The sequence below is a fragment of the Phascolarctos cinereus genome, unplaced genomic scaffold (assembly GCF_003287225.1).
Source record: "Phascolarctos cinereus isolate Bilbo 61053 unplaced genomic scaffold, phaCin_HiC Scaffold_4;HRSCAF=312, whole genome shotgun sequence".
Taxonomy (NCBI): domain Eukaryota; kingdom Metazoa; phylum Chordata; class Mammalia; order Diprotodontia; family Phascolarctidae; genus Phascolarctos; species Phascolarctos cinereus.
The window spans coordinates 383,167,492-383,184,616 of NW_027555847.1; the positions used below are offsets into that span (position 1 = coordinate 383,167,492).

General features: G+C 37.4%; 1 long non-coding RNA gene across 2 annotated transcripts in view; it reads left to right on the forward strand.

Moving 5' to 3' along the window:
• The first annotated feature begins 1,711 nt into the window (after nucleotides 1-1,711).
• Nucleotides 1,712-17,125, forward strand: part of LOC144456683 (uncharacterized) — a 24,483-nt gene continuing 9,069 nt past the window's right edge. Inside the window, exons 1-3 of one of the 2 annotated variants that reach the window (XR_013485703.1) lie at nucleotides 1,712-1,788; nucleotides 11,959-12,088; nucleotides 15,123-15,183. This is a non-coding gene — a long non-coding RNA (uncharacterized LOC144456683). Of the gene's footprint in view, nucleotides 1,789-11,958; nucleotides 12,089-15,122; nucleotides 15,184-17,125 lie in introns of those variants that run through there. The other variant, XR_013485702.1, reaches the window with a different exon arrangement.

The window sequence follows — 17,125 nt, forward strand, 5'->3', positions numbered from 1 at the left end:
TGACAAAATAATGATTTTGGAAAGTTATCCACACTTCAATGCAGAAAATGAATTAGAGCAGGGACAGGCTATGACTATAATACTACTTGAAGAACTATCATACTATTCTAGAGAAGATTATGAGAAAATGAAGTAGTGTCACGATGGTAAGAAGAGAGAAGGGACATTTAAATATGAGGAAGTGAAGAGAAAGAAGAAAGTTATTGGTGACCTTAGGGATAGGTTTCAATAGATTGTTGGTGATAAGAAAGCAGAAACCAGACTGCAGCATGTCAGACAGTCAAAACTAAGGAAATAGAAGTGGGTGAAAAGTACATATTAGTTTTATTTAGGGTTGGTATTTTTATATTTGCAGTATTATGTTTGGAGTGTTATTTATTTGAGAAAAAAAAAAGTAGTGATCTCATTTTCAAAGTTGCCGTACCTCTGAATAGATATCCAGCAAGAAAAAGAGTTGGCTCTCAGCATATCCTGGTCACTGGCCCCAGTCTCCCTACTTAGGGGATTTCAGAATCCAGATGCAAGTTAAGCACATTGTCCCACTTCCCTACAGGCCTCCTTGGCTGTATTCTCTTGCCCTCTAAATTCCATTCACCTGTGACAAATAGTTTTATGGGCATTGACTGTAAAGCAATCCTCCCCTTTCTGGATATAAACATTATGACCTTCTCTTGTGAACCAGCTGAGGAAATTGTGGCTGAAAACATAAAAATGAAGTACAGAGGCCAAAGGAATATATTGGGGGAGGTGTGTTAGAAAGAATACTGCTCTGTGAGGAGGAAAGTTTGCCACCTAATTGGGGTTCTGCCTGCAACTACCTCTAAGACCTTAGGCCTTTTATCTTTGGCCCTACTCTGTAAAATGCAAAAAGAACACCTTCCTTGCCTAATGCTCAACCCAGAAGTTTTGTGAGCATCAAATAAGATAATGCATGAATAACTACTTAAAAGCCTTCATGTGATATAAAGATTCAGGGTATTATTACCATAATTATCATTATTATTGTGACTCATCTGAAGACATTGAAGTTAAAAAGAAGAGGTCTGTTTTATGAAGAATAGCTATTTTAAGGGATAGAGAACTCTTGACCTATGTTGACACAAGCCTCCTCTAGTTCCACTGCTTCACACCCCCACTTCCCCAAGAAAACCCAGTAAGTCACTCTCATCTTCATTCCTTCCCACTTGTACCTTTACAAATCAACCATTTCCCTTGGTTTTAAGGTCAACTCTAAAAAAAAAATCTTTTCCAGTTAAAAGTCCTTGCAAAGGTCAGAATTAACATCATACTCATCTCCTGAGATCCACAAGGCTTCCACAGACCCATCATCACTAATAAGCACTCTAGTGGTCACCTGCCACTTCTGCTGAAATAGCTCAGGTGAGACACCCAGACCAATTAACTTAATACAACTTGGAACATCAAAGGTTTCATTAGAATGGCACTGTCTGAATCTTTTAGCTTTGCCATTGTTATTGGAAATCTTGAATTAAAGTAATAGACCAGGGGTGGGAAACCTATGGCCTTCTAGGTCCTTGGGTGCGACACAGTCCTGAAGACTGTGCTTCATCTACAGAATCAGTGACTTTGATGTCAATTCCTGGTGAAGTTCTAGAACATTTCATAAAAGGAATGATTTGTGACCAAATAAAAGGAAAGACAAAAGGAGTGATCACTAAATGCCACTAAGACTTCCTTATAATCTCCTCCCTCTGTCATCTGTTCTCTGGCCAGCATCCTCACCTCCTTCTTCCCAGAGCCATGGACTCTACTCCTGGGCCCAGATAGGTGAGCTTTTGTTTTATCTTACAGGGGCCAGTCCTCCATAACACCTCCTGGATACAAATCAATTTTAAAAGTATTTATTAAAGTACCTACTATGTATCAGGCACTATGGTAGACATGGGGATACAAGTACAAAGAATGAAACAATCTCTATTCATAATGAGCTTAAATTTTCATATCTCCTCATTATGATCTGAGATGGGTTTCCTCCACCCTTTCTCATACTCCTCCATATGTAGTCTTCCCCAACTAGAATATAAGCTACTTGATGGCAGGGACTGTCTTGCTTGCTTATATTTGAATTCACAACACATAGGATAATGTCTGGTACACAGTCAGTGCTTAATAAATGTTCTATCTATTCACCTATATACAACGCCTTGTCAGCTTAACATCTTTCTTTTTGTTGTCATGGTAAGTAGACTGGAAGATGAGGCAAATGCTTCAGTATTTCTATTATATCCAGTTTTGTTCATTTTACTCTTTATCAATTTCCAAGTCTCCAAATTTGTACATTTTAATAATATTGACATTACAATATAAAAATACTCATAAAAATAAAAATATTTATAAAACATTATTTTAAAGTAAAAGTAAAATATTTTAACAAAACTCAAAAATATAACTACTATACCTATAGTACGTGCAGAATAGTTAGATTTCAGCAAGCATTTGACAAAGTCTCCCATGTTATCCTTACAGAAAAGATGGATAAATGTAGGTTAAGTGATAGTAGAGTCAGGTGGATTCCAAATAGGATGGATGACCAGATGGAAAGAGGAGTCTGTATTGGTTCAATGCCAGCTTAGAGGGAGGTTTCTAATACAAGGTCTCAGGGATGTGTCTGTGGCCCTGTAATGTTAATATTTTTATCAGCAACCTGGATGAAGGTAGGTGTAGAGATCATGCTTCTGAAATTTACACATAACATGAAGCTGGGATGGCTAGCTAACAGTGGATGCCATCAGAGTCAGGATCAAAAAAAAATATTCACAGGCTAGAAATTAGGTCCAAAAATCACATAATAAAATTAATAGAGTTATCCCTATTAAAAGTTTTTCACTTGTATTCAAATAAACTTTGTAAGTACAGGATAGAGGAGGCATAATTAAAAAACAGTTTAGGTAGGAACGATCTTATGGTTTTAGTCAAATCTAAGCTCAATATGTCACCAGTATAACTTGGTAGTCAAAAAGGAGTTGATGCTGTCATGGGTGGGACATGCCTTACATTTCTTCTGCATGTTATTTGGAACTCATTGATTTTGCCATAGAAAATACATTATAAATTGTGGTTACATTTCCAGGCTAACACACAAAACCCATTTTATCCACAGTGTACCTGAAGCATTATATTTATAGTACTATTTCAAATAAATACGATCATTACATGGTTTCTGGGTGGAAATCTGTTCCACATTCAACCTTAGGAGGCAGGAACACAATTTCCTTGCCTTGGGCCCTAGGAACAGCAGACAGGGAATAGAAAAGGTAATGTTAGGTTTCTGGACCCAGCAGATTCCACAGTAGTGCTTAAAATATGTATTTTCACTTAGAGAATTAGTGCCTACAATGTGCCAGGCCTGTGCATGCTTCACTGTGTGACCTTGAGCAATTTGCTTAACCTTTCTTAATCTCACCTTTTAGATTGGCAGAATAATATTAGTACTTCATGAGAACTGAAGGAGGTATTGTATGTAAAAGCATGTGTGACTCTAAAGATATGTGTGTATATACATACAAATATGTAAGCTTTAATTATTTTTATAGACACAGAATATTAGAGTTGGAAGAAACATTAGAGATGATCTAGATAAATCCTTTCATTTGACAAATGAGGAAACAAGAGAGAAACAGAGGGAAGTCACTTTGTCCAAGGTCAATGGCAGAACAGGCACTCATATCCTGCCTCAATGTTCAGCATTCTCACAATAAGCTCAGTGCTTTTGTGTTTGTTTTGTTTTGTTTGTTTGTTTTCCATTATATCATGTTTCTTCTATGGCCATTCTCTTAACAGCATATCTGGCCTAAAGATGGTCCTGTACCATGTACCTACCTAGGAATGGCCAATTGTACATGACTCTGGGAGTCTGATTTTCTCCTATTTGCCTCCTACAAAGTAGGTCACCCTGCCATGATGTCATATGGGACAACAGAAGGTAGAGGCTAGGCAAAGGCATGCTGAAGCCAGCCCTCAAGAGCTGATTATTAAATTTTCAGTGTGAGCATTTACACCTCAGAAATCAGCAAATGCTACAAATTGAGATTTGGTTTTTGTTTTATAGTTTGTGTAGGATTAAGAAAGTGATCAAAAATGTTAATAACGCAGTTTAAACTTGAAAGTGTTGTATACACACATATGTCTGTGTGTGTGTGTGTGTGTGTGTGTGTGTGTTGTGTAATTTCCCTCCCCATTCCCCCAAGAGCCAGTTGTAAAACATTCATTAGGACATGGATGGTAAAACTTAATAATGATTTGCTATAACAGAGCAAACTGTCATTGATTTAAGGGGCATTTTGATGTGGGAAATTATAAACAAGTGTCTCAACTATTTGAGGTCAGACATTATCTGTGAGTCATGAAGAGGATACAGAAGTCAGTTCACAACCAGTGACAATTTAGGATGATGTATTTTCTAAGTAAAAGGAGGGGCCAGGCCAAAAGCTTCAAAACTTCTTCATAAGAATAAGAAGGAATTAATTCCACCTCAATTTTTTTTTAAAGAAGGGGAGGGAAATAAAAGGATTATGTATGTCTTCATCTGTCTTTTTTAATTTATTCTATCCATAAAAACCAGTTGTTCCATATGCCATTTGGTCCCAGGGCCCAGTAGCATACTCTAAAAGAATACATAATTAAAAACACTGTTGAATCACAAAATCCTTTATCTGGAAGGGACCTGGAGAGATTATTAACTCCATCTAGCCCCTACTCTTCCAGCAGGTGAATGACAAAGAGACTGTTGGTTGGGAGAAGATGAGCAGTGTGAGATCAGAAGTGAGGCCCCTTTAAGGTAAATGAGTGAAGTTTAAGTGGAGAATTGTAGAGGCAACAGAGCCCTTAAAAAATAGAATCCCAGAATCTTTATGCTAGAAAGTAATTTAAACATCATCTAGCTCAAGCTCTGCCCTGAAACATGGATCTGTTCCACAGCATCCCAAGTATCTGAGCTTTAAAATGTTAAGGACTTCCTTTAAGGTCTCTTATCAATTTAGTGAACCAGATCTCCCAATTGATTCCACCCATAGGTTCTAGTTCTATTCTCTGGAAACCTCTGCATCTCTCACTAGCTACACAAATAGCTATTGCTCTTCAGGTTAAATGGGTAGGTGTGACCAGTATTGAGTTCACCAGTTCAAATTGGAAAGTGGAAGAATGAGGACAATGAATGAAGTGTAGTGTCTCCAAACTCACAAAGCCCTCCACAGCCTCTGCTCTCTTCATTTTTGCTTATTATTCACCCGGTATGCTTCACAGGAACTTAATTTAACTCAAGTCATTCTGCAACTTTTGCTTGCATCATCCTGCTAATACTTTCTGCATTGCCATTTGAATTATTGTCTGTTCCCCTCAAAACATTTGTTGACTGCTGGCTATTTTGACTGCTCTGTAAGACAAATCTTTTACTTCATTTTTGCCTCTATTCTTATAGCTTCTACTCCCTAAATTTATGCACATACACACACACACACACACACACACACACACATATACACACACACACACACATCCTTTCATAGACCACAGTCAAGTGATCTATCAGTCAGACCCCATGCCTAGAAGAGGCAGGTGGGAAAAAATATTCTTGGGTCCAAAGGCGTGACTAGAATAGAGGTCAGTTGTGCCTTAATGTACCATAATAGCAGATCCAGGCTCTATAGGTACCTTGTTGGGCTTCTTTAGACCAAGCAAAATAAGTCTAATCTCTCTTCTACATGACAGCTTTCATACACTTAATGTCAGGTACCATTTCCTCTCTCCCTGCCATCTTCACTTATCCAGACTAGAGATCTCAATGTCTTTCAAATAGGCCTTGTATGTCATGATCTGTTGTCCTTTTACCATAGTGGTTGTTCTCATCTAATGATCCCAGCTTGTCATTATCCTTCCCAAACCATGTGCAGATCTCACTTGACCTGGGCAGAAGAGACATGATCAGTCTTATTGTTCTGGGTATCAATCATCTCTTAATGGAATCTAAGACCATTCTAGCTTTTTTTGGTTTCCATATCACACTACTGACTCAAATTGAACTTGTAGAAAAGAGAAACAGTTGAGATCTGGAGAAACTGGTTAAGTTGCTGACTCTAAATTGCCATGTCTTTGTTGCAAACATTGCTCACATCTCCTTGATTGATATAGATTGGTCTGTGCACCTTGCCTGAATTTGTATAGCTAGTTTACAAAATTTTGGTACAGGAATTGACATTTATCTGTTTAATTCTTATTAGGTCTACTTCCTACCTTCAATGGTCTTTAGAGAGGCCCCAGTCTGCCAAAATGCCACCTCCCCTTGTCCATATATCTATCCATGCCCCATACTCAACCCCCAATTCAGGAATGCTACTTCAAACTTTGGTAGCCATTATTGCTACACTTTCCCCTCTAGCCTCCTGCAGACTTCCTGATACAATCCTCTGGAGGCTCCCACTTCCCCTGAAATTACACCATGCCTACAAATACCTAACTGATAAGACCACTTATGAGAAATCATGGTGGTGGGGCGGGGGAGAGAGAAGGAAGGATAAATTCAGCATTCTCATGATCATACTTGAAAAGCACAGGTTTCTAGGAAGAAACTATCTAAGGCAAAGGAGCATCCTAACCAATCTAGAACCTAACCGAGTGGAGAAGGAAACTCCAAAGAAGAGGTTGTTTCCAAATTTGGCAAAAGCAAGATCATAAATGGAAGTATTTCTTAAATTTAAACTCAGTAGTCAATAAGAATAAGAATTAGAGTACTAGGGGTAGGGAACCAGGAACCTTGAGGCTACATGTGGCCCTCTAAGTCCTCCAGTGAGGCCTTTTGACTGAATCCAAACTTCACAGAACAAATCCCCTTAATAAAAGGATTTGTTCTGTAAAACTTGGACTCAGTCAAAAGGCCACACTTAAGGACCTAGAAGCCCACATGTGGCCTCGAGGCCACAGGTTTCCCACCCCTAGTTTAAGATATCTATGTGACTTCCAATTTTAGGTGTCTAATAGGCAGTTGGAGAGTCAAGTCTGGAGGTTAGGAGAGAGGTTAGGACTGGTAAATGAAAACAGTGAATTCAGCAACATGAATTAAAATAAAATTACAGCAAATTAATTAAAATAAATTAAGGCAATCATCAGGAACTATTCTGCTCTATTACATGGTAATAAAACTGGCAATCTAAGAGAACATATAAAAATATGCAAAAATATAAGCTGTCAGGATTAACAGGAGAGTAAATAAAATACCTAAATAACCCTAGTTTAGAAAAGGAAATGGAACAAGCCATAAATAAGCTCCCTAAGAAAAAATCCCCAGTAACAGTCAGATTTCCAAGTGAATTCTACTAGACATTTAAAGAATAATTAATTCCAATATAATATAAACTATTTTGGAAAATAGGCAAAAGAGTTCCACCAAATTCCTTTTAGGACACAAGTATGGTGCTGATACCTAAACCAGGAAGGGCCAAACCAGAGAAAGAAAACTATCAACCAATTTCCTTAATGAATATTGAAGCAAAAATTCTTAATAAGATACTAGCAAGGAGATTACACCAAAATATCACCAGCATCATACTCTGTGACCAGATGGGATTTATACTAGTAATTCAGGGCTGGTTCAATATTAGGAAAACTATCTACATAGCTGACCATAGCAATAACAAAAACAACAAAAATCATATGATTATTTCAATAGATGCAGAAAAAGTTTTTGGCAAAAGACACACCAATTGCCATTAAGAGCACTAGAAAGTATAGGAATAAATGGGGCTTATCTTAAAATGATAAGTAATATTTATCTAAAACCATCAGCAAGAATTACCTATAATGAGCATAAGCTTTCCACCTTCCCAATAAGATCAGGAGTGAAATAAGGATGTCCATTGTCAGTACTATTATTCAATATTGTACTAGAATGGCTAGCTATAGCAACAAGAGAAGAAAAATAAATTTAAATAATTAAAATGGGCAATAAGAAAATAAAACTCACTCTTTGCAGATGATATGATGGCATATTTAGAAAATCCTAGTGAATCAATTAAAAAACAAGTTGAAACAATAAACAACTTTAGCAAGGTGGTAGGATATAAAATAAACCCAGATTAGTTATCAGCATTTCTATATATTACCAACAAAATCTATCAGGAAGAGATACAAAGAAAAATTCTATTAAAAAAAAATCTTCAGACAATATAAAATACTTGGGAGTCTACTTGCCAAGACAAACTCAGAACTATACGAACACAATCACAAAACAGTTTTCACACAAATAAAGATAGATCTAAACAACTGGAGAAATATAAAATGCTCATGAATAGGCTAGGTTAACATATTAAATATTATAATTCTCTCTAAATTAATTTACTTATTCAGTGCCATACCAATTAAACTACCAAATATTATTTAATAGCTCCAGAAAAATAATATCAAAATTCACTGGAAGAACAAAACGTCAAGAATATTAAGGAAATTAATGAAAAAAAATGTGAAAGAAGGCAGCCTAGCAAGACCAGATTTCAAGCTATAATACAATGTAGTAATCATGAAAACAATCTGTTACTAGCTAAAAAATAGACTAATGAATCAGTGAAACAGATTAGGTACAATTATGTAGTACTTAATACCCGTAGAAAGCTAGTGCTTTATAAACACCAAGATCCAAGCTTTGACAAGAAATCACTGTCTGACAAATTGCTGGGATAACTAGAAGTGGTTTGGCAGAAACTAGGTATAGACCAACGTCTCACACTCACAAGATGGGGACAAAATTGGTTCATGATTTAAACATAAATGGGGAAAGCAAACTTCATACATCAGAAGACCAAGATGTGAACTCGGGCTCTGATCATTTTAGCTGTATGGCACTTGAAAAGCCACTTAAATTCTTTGAGCTTGTTTCCTCATCTATAAAATTAAGACAGAAAACTTATAATGACAAACTTAGAGGTATGTGGTAAGAAAAGGGCTCTGTAAAACCTAAAGCAATATATAAATATGAGTTATTACCATGAGGTATCATTTAGCAAAAATCACTTGTCTGTTTTCTGGGTTTTCCTTGAAACAGTGATTCTAGAGAGTTGGTATTCTCAAATCTATTAAAGGAATAATATGGCCAGTGGTTAAAAGGAACTCTAGAATTATGGGTTAATTGCAAACTGTCTTTGCACTTTGTAGTCCCTAGGGAACATCTAGGCACAGGTATATTTATATTTGAGATTTTACAAGTCACCCACCCTGGATTTAGTGATATCATGGGTTTATTGCCAACCATCCATCTCACAGTAAGGGGGAAATCTGAGTTCTTCTCAATCAAAGGAAGAACAAATCCATCCTCTCCATTGGCCTTAAAGAAACAAAATTTAATGATCTCGGCTAGGGCCTAATGAGCTGGCGTCCACATCAGAAAACTGTTCCATGTTTGACATGTTTGACAGTGTGTTCAAGGGAAAAGGAAAAGGAAAAAAAATGGAGAATTAATTGAGCATTGCAGCTGAGTAGGCTCTGGAAGGCCTGTCCTCTAGTGAAAGGTTGACATGCTCTGGTGAAACTAGGAACAGAATCTACCATGAGGATGTCACTCTTCTACAAGGAAAATACAACTTAAAACATAACAGAAGTCAGGAATAAACTGGGGATGCTCAGTGTTACCTAGAGAAGCTGTTACCAATTAAAACCTTCCAGCTGTGGCCAGCTGTCCAGCTTCAGTATAAGGTGAGCAAGCTATCGAAAAGTACTGACTATTTAATGCATCACTTTGGAGAACTGGAGCACCCAGGGTTAGGTGAGACTACCAACACAGGGCAGGCCTACCATATCCCCATAACACAAGGTCAAAAGACAGGGCTTCCTGAAATTGGACCTGAAAAAATTGTCACCAAAGTACATCTCCACTGGGGGGAAAGGGTGGCAACACTGAGTGACATCAGAAAACATAAGGGGTTGCTGTAAAGTGACAAAATATGTCAGCTTCAAACAGCAAGAGTAGAAAATCCTCCTTTAATATACTCAGAAACAAAGATTCGAGTTATGTGGATTAGTGCAGAGTAACAGAAAAACTAGAGGGATAAACAAAGAATGTTCTGATAGGAAAGTGTCTTTATAAGCAAAGACATCAGAATAGCCATTAGTCTGAGCTTTTCTGGACTTATGTTTATGTAGAGTAGAAAGCAACCAAAAATATGATTTAAAAGGCTGTGGAAAATCAAAATGTCATATTTACACATATTATAAATACTTTCCTCACAACAATCCTCTGAAGCAATAAATAAATGTATAGAATACATAAAAAATAAAAATAAATAAATAATAATAAATGTATCATAACCCCTACTTTAGAGAGGAGAAAACTAAAGCATTAAGAGATTATAACATAATTGATTATAAACAAGCATTTACTAAGTATCCACTATGTGCCAGGCACTATGCTAAGTGATTTACAAATATTCATTTGATCCTCATAACAACTTTATGATATAGGTGTTATTATCATTCCCATTTTAGCTTGAGGAAACTGAGACAAAGAGAGGTTAAGCGATTTGCCCCAGGCAATGCAGCTAGTGTCTCAGGTCAAATTTGAACTCAGATTTTGCTGACTTTAGGTCTAGTGCTAGATCTACTATGCAATTTAACTACCTCTAGTTAAATATCAGATTCAAACCCAAGTCTTTTCATTATAGGTCTAAAACTCTATCCAATACACCTCATTATGTCTATAACCAAAATATCTCTCACCCCAGACTATCAGGGTTCCTGAAATTCTCACATTAGAAGCTCTTATGTATGAAAATATTGAAGTTCTCAATTAAAATGTAAAAATCCCCTATATGCATAATTCATTAAGCCATTAAAAGTTGTTAGTATCTTAGTATAAGAAAATTAGTTCATTAAAAATAATTACTAGCTTATTGGTGTAAAATTTTGGATTCAACTCATTGTCTATCTGCAGAGTATGCTCTCTCTCTCCATATTTCCATACATATATACATATGTGTATATATATATACATATATGTTTGCATTATGTATGCATATATGTGCATATGTTTGTTTTAATAGTTTAAAAGTTCACTAAGATTTTTAGAACACATGGCCTACATAGAGATAAAAAAAATGCATTTTAGATTAACACTAGTCTATGTGAGAGTTTTTATGTACTAAAATGCCAGATAGAGTGCCAGGCCTCGAGTTAGGAAGACTTATCTTCCTAATTTCAAATCCAGCCTTAGACAATTAGTAGCTATGTGACCCTGGGCAAGTCATTTAACCCTGTTAGCCTCAGTTTCACCATCTGTAAAATAAGCTGGACAGGGAAATGGCAAAACCACTCCACTATCATTGCCAAGAAAACCCCAAAAGGGGTCATGAAGAATGAGATATGACTCAACAGCAACAGAATGCTGGAGGAATACTGTGTAACTGGGCAAGTCCTAGTATCTCAGTTTCTCATATGTAAAATGGTGATAATAATCATTATATCTCCTGCCTCAGGGGACTATCATGAGATAAGTTTTTGTTTCTGTTCTTTAGTTATTTGTTGTTGTGTTAAGTCTTAAAAATTCCTCATCTGTGTTCAATGTGATTGAACTACATGAGAACTGTTAAATTCATGGGCCACTCAGGTGCTTGCTCAAGCAGATTAAAATATAATTGGGAAATGCTTAACAAAATTTTTAAAAAATGCAACATGAAAATGTTAACTTTGGGTTTTCTAAGTCAATATTCACAGACAAGAATCCATTTCAATTTGAATTTGACAACACTGGACTATATAATTGCTAAGGTGCTGTCTATTGCTAGATTCTATAGCTCTGGATAGTTTATATTGTGAATTCCTAGGGCAAAAGTACATCATTTGGGATCCCTAAATTGTTTTTCTTTTTAAATTTTGATAACTGTATTTTAATATTCTTGGTTTTCTTTGTAATCCTATTTATTTTATGTTCTTAAAAAAGTTATTTTTTTTTATTTCATTAAGACTTTATTGCAGTGGAAAATGGAGCAGCCCCTCAACTGGAGCCATCCTTGTCATGGCCTAGGAGGTGGGGGAGGGAGAGATGCCAGTGAAGATGTGTCTCTGGGGGATACTCTGATCCCTGAGGTTCAAGGTAGGGAGAAAGTGGGAGGGACTTGATAAGTAGGGGAAGGGTGTGGGCGCTGGAGAATTTGATCCTAAACCAAGAGATCTCATGCAGCAGGGATGTCTGGCTGTAGCCTTCAATACTCCTTAGCCCACCAGCCCTGGAACTGCCTGCCTCCAGGGCTCTATCCCACCATGCTCTTCTCCACTTCAACTCCTTAGCCTAAGGACTGGAAAGTGATCCCATCCCCAGGCAGTTGGAGGGCCAGAAATGGCCAGAGCCACATGAGGGCCCAGTGGGAGCCCAGGGTCCACCAGGGGCCCAGGTCATAGAGGGGCTGGCCATGGCCCCACTTCAGGTGGTCTGGCCCCACAGCAGCAGCATCCCATGGAAAAGCAGCCCATCCAACAAAGAAGAGGTCCATAGGCTTCACCATACTGCCAAAGGGGATCCATGAGACAATAAAATGTTAATAATCCCTCGGCCTAGAAGAAAAGGGCTACATTATTTTTTTCCTTTTTGTAACTGGTGCCTGGCACATAGAAGGTGCTTAATAAATGTTTGATTGATTTGTTAGCCCTATACTTCCAGAAGGGCACTGGAGTTAGAGGACACGTAATGGATACATTTTGATGGAGATGAGTGAGAAGAAAAGGAAAAGTCCAGAGCTCAGGCATTCCAAAGAGGACAGGGACCAGGGTGGACCACTGAATTTGGGGCTTCTGGACAATAGATACTAGGAGTGTAAAAAGTGGTTATCATAGTAGAAGTTTGTATTTTAAAAAATACTTTGTAATTTTAAAAAGTGTTTTTAAACATAATTTCATAAGGCTCTCATAACATATTGTTTAAGATGCATTAAAAATAATATTTACCTCTTTTATAGATGAGGAAAATAAGACTAAGAGGGGCTAAAGTGGCTCGTCCAATCACATAGTTCATTAATGGGAAAATTTAAAAGTTGATGTTTCTCCATTTCAGGGCTTTGAAAATAGCCTCAATCCCACCGCAACTATGGCCTTTAGGTCTTTAGTTGAGTGTGTAGGTATGTGTGTGTGTGTGTGTATGTGTGTATATATGTATATATGTGTGTAGATAAATATGTACTTCTATAGATATTACAGATATAAATATAGATACAGATATATTTCCAAGGGGATTTCAAGCTACAGTAGTTGGAAAAGTAAAGCCATAAACACATGAAATAAAAACTAGAAATACAGTTCACGATAAAGTCAAAATGAGTAAGCAAAAAAAAAAAAGACTGTAAGAGATCAATGGAAGAAGAGAGTGTCCAAAGAAGGCTTCACGGATAAAGAGAGCTTTGAACTAGACCTTTGAGGACATATGGGATTTGGCAGGAGGAAGGAGGAAGGACATTTCAGGCAAACAGGAAAATGTCATCAAAATTACAGAGGTGGGACAGAGCAGGCACTATTCAGAGGAATTAGAACAGCCTGAAGGAGACAGTAGTTTGAGATAATGAGATAAAGCAAAGGTAGTCTGGGTAAGGTCATCGAGTACTAAGAAGGGCAAGAGGGATGCAAGAGAATAACGCCAGGGAAACAAGTGATCTGGGTTCTAGGACTGATTCCACTACTTAGTAGATATGTTAGTGCATCAGTTTTCTTATCTATAAAATGCAACTAACACTACTTGTCCTGCTCACCTCACAGGATTATTGAGAGGATCAAATGAAATAACACGTAGTAAAATACTTTGGAAATTCTAAAACAGGATACAAAAGTAAGGTTTAGTTATTTTATCTACTTTCTTTTTTTTCCCCTAGGCAGTGGGGTTAAGTGATTTGCCCAGGGTCACACAGCTAGTAAGTGTTATGTGTCTGAGGTCAGATTTGAACTCAGGTCCTCCTGAATCCAGGGCTACTGTTCTATCCACTGCGCCACCTAGCTGCCCCCTATCTTATCTATTTTTAAAGTAGCCTTACACAACAAGCACACAGTATATGGTCACCATATTAGTAACAGAATTATTAACATTAGTAACAGAATCTTTGAAATGAAAGGGCACCAAAAAAGGTGCTTTATACTTTTGTCTGTTTCGTTTGTCTATTTCAGCAAATAAATAATAAGAGTTAGTGATGATTAAGATGACCAAAGCAAGGGAGAACAAATCCATTTTTTTCATACAAAAATGTTCTTCTACAAGCATGTATTTGTACTTCGATCTGTGGAGATTATGAAAGAAGTGTAGTGTAGTGAACTGGGACTGGACTTGGAATCAGAAATCTGGGGTCCAAATATTACCTCTGTCTTTTCCTGGCTGTGTGACCTTGAAAAGGTGACTTCCCTTTCTGGAGCTCCATTTCTTTACTCTTCATGAGTAAAATCAAGGTGTCAAATGAAGATTACATGATTCTAAGTAGAATTCCTACCTTTAAGGAATTTATGATCCAACTAGGGAGATAAGAATGACATAAATCAGTTCAAATCCAGCTCAGCCCATGACTCCCAGACTATATTTGCTTTTCCACTTCAGTGATCTTCTCATTCCTTCAAGGCCTCCAAACTGACAGACTTCTCTGATTGGTGAGGTCCCCTCTAAGACCTCTATTTAAGGAAATGGGCACATAAGCCATGTTCACTAAAAAACTGGCTCAACCCATGATTCTGTAGCCTAATTCTCTACCTTCCTCACTCCCCCATTCTACTTTTCACCTTCCTTTTATGTGTCTTCCTCCCAATCAGAATGTAAGCTCCTTGAGGGCCACAGTTGTCTTTATTTTGGCTTATATTTGTATTCCCAAAATTGAGCTCAATACCTGGCACTTAATAAGCACTTAATGAACTTTGTTGCTCTGTTCTCCCCCCTTCACCTCCCCCGTCTGTATCTCTTTCTGTCTATCTTTGTCTTTGTCTCTCTCTATGTCTGTTTCTCTGTCTTTCCATCTTTCTGTTTCTCTCTTCCTTCCCTCCCTACCTCCCTCTCACTTTCTTTCTTTCTTAGCAGCTTAGTTTCCTTATCAGTGAAATGATGGTATTAGATCAGCTGATCATCAAAAGCCTTTCCAAATCAGAAACCTATATTTTTATGTCCATAGGTGTCCCAAGTTCTACACATTAAGGTTAAGAAGATTCAGAGTGAGGTTGTAAGCATCATGGTAAGTCCTCAGTCAATGAGAGTTTCTTGAAAATAGGTAGTATTCTGAAGAAAGGAGCACAATTAGCTTAATGTGGATCAAAGGGACTCTCTTCCAGATGCAAGAGTACAAGAATGAAGGTAGGGACTTACCTGAAAAAAGCATGTAACTATTTCCACAATATGGTTCTCATTAACTTGGACCAGGGGTATGGAAAAAGCTCATAACCCTTTAGTTTCCAATGAGCAGTCAGGCCACAGCCCCATGAGACTCGCCTGATGCAACCTATATGATACTAATAGTAAACATACATTTTACTTAATTAGCTAGGACACATTATAATTAGGCCAATCCACCTGAAATTTCTGTCTACATGGATGACTAGCACTGGGTCTTTTGTAGTGTACTTCTGTACAAATGAAGATGAAAACACATCTATATATGTAAGGGAATATAGAGGTCATAGAGTCACTCCCTCTTTGTACAGAGAAGGGAACTGTAGCCCGGAGGTGTTGTGACTTATCCATATCACAGTACATCAGAGCCAAGATTCAAAACAAAGCTTCCTGACTCTAAATTCAACATTTTTCTCTTGACCCAGCCTGTATGTTTGGTTGTTGTTTGTTTTTTTCCCTCTAGCTAAAAGGTTCTGCTTTAACGTTATTATAATTATGTATACATACATATATATATATATACATATATATATGTATGTATGTATGTATGTGTGTGTGTATACATATATATATGTCCTGTATGTAATGATTTCTGACCACTGACTCACTAACAAAAAACTTTGACTCTCCTGCCCTAACCTAAATGCCAGAGGTCCCAAAGCTCTGCAACTGAGCACTTCCATAAGACTTCAAAAATGAAAAAGAAAAGAAATTAGGAAAGTAAACTGGAAGTGGTACATCCAGTTGGAGGACAACAAAGGAGGAAGAATGAGGTTCATAGTCACTGAATCCTGTTCTTAGAATTCAAAGGATCCTTGAAGACACCTAGGCTAACCAGTTACAACCTGAACAAGAGTCACCTTTACAGTATCCCTAGTAAGTGGCCCTCCCTTCATCTATGCTTGAAAACCTCTAATTATGAAGAAGCAGTCAATCAAATAATAAGCCTTTTTTTAAAATCACCTGCAAAGTATCAAGGATTGTGCCAGGCACTCAGGATATAAAGATGGAATGAAACTTGTTCTGTCTTCAAGGAATTTATGTTCTATGAGGGGAGACAAGATACACACATATCACTATATGTATAAAAGAATCCAGACTAATACCATACATTTAAACCTCAAAGGGACTATATAGTCCATCAAGTCCATCCCCTCATTTTTACAGATGAGGAAAATGAGGCTAAGAAAGGTTAAGGGACTTGTACAAGGTCGCATGATTATTTGTCTGAGGTAGGATTTGAATTCAGGTCTTACTGACTCCAAACCTACAAATTACAAGGTAGTTTAGGTAAAGAAGGCACTAGAAACTGGAGAAATCATGAAAGGCCCCATGAAAAATGTTGAACTTGAGCTAAACTTTGAAGGACACAAGGGATTTTAAGTAGTTGAGATGAAGAAAGAGTGTATTTCCTAACTTTCACAGCTCCACCAATGCCTCTTTCCATCCTGACAGTCAGATGCTGCAAGGTTCACACATATTTTGATTCAATTCATATATACCTTCTCTTCTGATCTATTTGAAAATAATCCTCCTTGAGCTTTCATCCCCAGTCCCCTATCACTTACCCTAATGGAGGAGGAGACAGACAACTGACCCTGATACAGAAGAACAGAATGATTCCCAGCCAATAGCTGTGCTAGTTGATAATTTAGCTTTTCAAGCAGAGACAGAACAAAGATGTCCATCCCACTGAGATTCAGAACAGAACCCTGAGCACATCCAAGGGTTAGCTTCATTTTCCCCACAAACAAAGTTATTTGGAGAAATAACCAATAGACTGAAAGA